The 4,629-nt window shown below is 46.5% G+C and overlaps 1 pseudogene; it reads right to left on the minus strand.

Annotated features, from left to right (window-relative positions):
- Positions 1–610: 610 nt before the first annotated feature.
- LOC118493537 lies at positions 611–2,963 on the minus strand (annotated as a pseudogene).
- Positions 2,964–4,629: the final 1,666 nt, after the last annotated feature.

A 4,629-nucleotide genomic window follows, 5' to 3' on the forward strand; every position in this document is an offset into this window, starting at 1 on the left:
GAGGGAGCAGAATGCTCCCATTCGATGTGCGTCTGGCACTCTGAGAGAGGTGTTTCTCGTTCACCGCTGAACCGTGACCCTAACCCAGGATACTGGACTGTTTTTTCGGCTCCTCCACCACTGTGTAGAGTCGAAGATATGTATGTAACATTGTAAAACATAAACTTACAGAATAGTGTACATGTTGTATACCTTATAAATATTTTCAGACATTTATCTACCTCGCAAGTCACAGATTGTCATGAATGCAAGACAAAAAGTTAAAATATTGAAAGTAATTTGTATACATCTCGTTACTAAGTGAGTGTGGTAGTCATGTGAGTGTAATGTATAGTGTTTACCATCACTAGGTTAGTGTTTAGAGTGGTGACACCCTAACCAGGTCAGACTGGTTATAATAATCACAACCGGACACCTAACGTTACACGAACACTTGCCCTTTATTCATTGATGATTAACATTGATTACATTCTTGGTTAAATCAGATTATTGTAGTTGTGTAGTTTATTAACTTACAGTCTACATACCAGCAGCAGTAATGCTGTGCGCATGTTCTCACATGCTGTATTTATGTGAGATAATAACACCACAGATCATCAGTTTCAATCTGAATTTCCTGCAGAGAACATCAGAGACGTTTGTGTAGCAGCTGTGTTCATAACATTCAGATATATTTAATATCTCTATGAAGCAGAAAGAAACCAGTTAAATCTTCAGAGCAGCTCCTCACATCTGTACCACATCTGCTCTACATAACCCTAAGACATCATCATCAGTCCCAGCCATCAGCTGCACTCGTTTCCTTTGAGTGAGGAAGAAGGTTCCAGCAGCCACACGACGCAGGACCCACAGTCAGACCCAGTCCACAGAAAACTGCAGGTCCAATACCGGGCTGAGTCTTCTCCACATCTGGAGACAGGAGACACAGAGACATTAAGATCCACATCTGGAGACAGAGACACAGACATTAAGATCCACATCTGGAGGACAGAGCCACAGAGACATTAAGATCCACATCTGGAGACAGAGAACCAGAGGACATTAAGATCCACATCTGGAGACAGAGACACAGAGACATTAAGATCCACATCTGGAGACACAGACACAGAGACATTAAGATCCACATCTGGAGACAGAGACACAGAGACATTAAGATCCACATCTGGAGACAGAGACACAGAGACATTAAGATCCACATCTGGAGACACAGACACAGACACATTAAGATCCACATCTGGACACAGAACAGCCTGTAGTTTGATTGGTTAATGAGCTGATGTAGTCAGTGTGAGGTAAATAAAGTGTCTGACCCCAGATTCTGGGCTCAGTGATGGTTAATGAGATGAGATGTATCAGTAGTGAGTGTTAATAACGTTGTATGACACAGATGCGCGTCAGTGGTGGGTGTAATGAGCGAGTGTATTCAGTACGTGTGCGTTGTTAATAACGTTGGCTGAACCCAGATTTGGTCAGTGGTGGTCCAGGGCCAGATGTTTGACTGATACATGCTGTAGATGTCTCCCAGCTGTGGGATGAACTCCAGTCTGGAGAACGGTTGAAGGAAAACATGTCGTGGTGGGGTAGGGAACGTTGGGCTGGCTCCTTGGGGGACGTTATCTCCGTTCTTGTCAGTAGAAGTTGACAGGAGCAGGATAGAAACCAGTCACATAACAGATGAGGGTGTTCTTCTCTCTGAGCTCCACGTCTTCTTTGGGGTAGACATCACACTGGAAGGAGGGTCTGGACACAGACACAGATCATTAATATATATTTATGTCAATTTAAAATCTCAGGTGGAAACATTATAATTATCATTGTAAGTCAGGTGAGTCAGTTTATATATGTATCACAACTTTGCGTCAGGGGTCCTAATAAGGTGTAAATGCATAGTATACACCCCCACCCCCAACCCACCCCCCCCCCCCACCACCCCCCCCCCCCCCCCCCCCCCCCCCCCCCCCCCACCCCCCCACCCCCCCCCCCACCCCCCTCCCCCCCCCCACACCCCCCCCCCCCCCCCCCCCCCCCCCCCCCACCCAACCCCCCCCCCCCCCCCCCCCCCCCCCCCCCCCCCCCCCCCCCCCACCCCCCCCACACCACCCCCCCCCCCCCCCCCACCCCCCCCACCCCCACCCCCCCCCCCCACCCCCCCCCCCCCCCCCCCCCCACCCCCCCCCCCCCCCCCCACACCCACCCCCCCCCCCCCCCACCCCACCACCCCCCCCCCACCCCCCCCACACCCCCCCCCCCCCCCCCCCCCCCCCCCACCACCCCCCCCCCCCCCCCCCCCCCCCCACCCCCCCCCCCCCCCCACCCCCCCCCCCCCCACCCCCCCACCCCCCCCCCCCCCACACCCCCCCCCCCCAAACATCACAGGAAGATAGAGTAAGGCGGATCCCTCTCTCCGACTGACCGACAGGCAGTAGAATGTGAACCTCAATCTTTAAATTCAGATACATCAAGGCATCAACAACTTAAAGCAGGCTGGAGATCGGTCATCACAGGGTGGTCTAACATGTGGTTGAGGTGGATGATACTCGTGCTGAGTTGTCCATGATTATATGAAACTTCCTTTAACATTCACACATTAAATCACAAGACAGATGTGTTTCTGCTCCTGAAAGTGATAAATTAAAAGAATGTTTGGTTGAAAACACAAGTGTATACTTGTATTACATATTTGTTACAGAAAGTAGGACATCAGAGTTTCAGTTTAAATTAAATCTGAAAATAAATACAAGAGGGGTAAAGTGATGAGATGTGTTGGTGTTACGTTCTCCAGGGGGAGGTACTTCAAAGGACTTTACGTTTTCTCAGGTTAGATCTGCAGCGCTGTAGATTAGCACAGCTGAGTCATAACCTCCTGGGTAGGTCATATGATCTATGAAACTGGGCTGAGGGTCGACTCCTCTCTTGTGATGAAGTTGCGTACACTTCTCTTCACCATCCAGAAGGAGACACATCTCGCTCCGACGCGGAACAGCGATGATAGAGGTCCTGATGTAGAACTGGAGAGAGAACACCAGACAGACGATCCGCGGCGGAAACTCTGACTGTGTTAGAATGACTGTCAGTCAACTCACAACCTGTTTACGTTACACCCATCAGAGATTATATCTGACGATTTTAAACTCCTGAGTATAGATCTGACTGAAACATGAGATTATCTGATGATATATGAGATCTATCTGACTGATAGCTGAAGATGATATATGACTGATACATGAGATTATGATCTGATTGAGATGAGAATATCTGACGATATATGAGCTATATCGACTGATACATGAGATAGATCTGACGAAACAATGAGATTATATCTGACTGATACAAATATGAGATTATATCTGACTGATATATGAGATTATATCGGAGTGATATCTGAGATTATATCGCTGATACATGAGAGTATATCGGACTGAAACATGAGATTACTATTGACTGATATATGAGATTATATCTGACTGATATATGAGATATATCTGACTGATACATGAGATTATATTGACTGATACATGAGATATATCTGACTGATATATGAGATAGATATGAAGATATTTACGTCAGCTGAGACACAGAGAGACAGAGAGGACGAGGACCATCATCATCTTCATCATCTCATCATCTTCATCTCTCTGTAGACGAACCTGTTTGAGTCTCTCTGTAGACTGAACCGATTGAGTCTCTCTGTAGACCTGAACCTGTCTGAGACTCTCTGTAGACCTGAACCTGTCGAGTCCTCTGTAGACCGAACCTGTCTGAGTCTCTCTGTAGACCTGAACTGTCTGAGTCTCTCTGTAGACCTGAACCTGTCTGAGTCTCTCTGTAGACTGAACTGTCTGAGACTCTCTGTAGACCTGAACCTGTCTGAGACTCTCTGTAGACCTGACCTGTCTGAGTCTTCTGTAGACATGAACCTGTTGAGTCTCTCTGTAAGACCTGAACAACAGTCTGAGGACGACTGACAGAAACTCCAGCAGCAGCTGATCTCTTACACTCTGAGCAGCACTCAGAGAGCAGAGATGAGATGATGTCATCAGGTCCAGTAGAGCAGGCTGCTGCTGCTACATAAACTGTAATACACAGACATGATGACAGATCAGAGAGAAATACTGTTCATAAAGTCTTTAATGGGTACTTTTAAACTTTTTTAGTATTGAGTTTTTTAAAATTCAGATGTTGATGTTGAGTTAAAAATTCTACAGTTTGACTAGATGATATTTTATATAAGTAATAAAGGTGGTGTTCAGTTGTAGAAAGTACTTTACTAATAACAGATGTCTTTAGTATTTTATAATACAGATGTTCTGTAGTATTTAATAAATAACAGATGTTCTTAGTTAGTTGTAGATGGAGAAACATGATGCTGAAACGGTCAACCAGACTGAGAAGTGAAAGGCAGAAAGAGACAAAGATCACTCGATCAACAGCTGAATAAAAAGAGAAGAAATCAGCAGGAAGATTAACAGATCACAGGAGACCAGACATGATAACACCTGGTCTCAGGTCGGTTCAGGACAGCTCCTGTTGGTAGAGTCCCTCAACCAGGACATGATACACACTGGTCTTCAGGTCTGTTCAGACAGCTTCTGTGGTAGAGTCCTACAAACACAGACATGATAACACCTG

This window comes from Sander lucioperca, chromosome 17 (assembly GCF_008315115.2).
Source record: "Sander lucioperca isolate FBNREF2018 chromosome 17, SLUC_FBN_1.2, whole genome shotgun sequence".
Lineage (NCBI taxonomy): Eukaryota > Metazoa > Chordata > Actinopteri > Perciformes > Percidae > Sander > Sander lucioperca.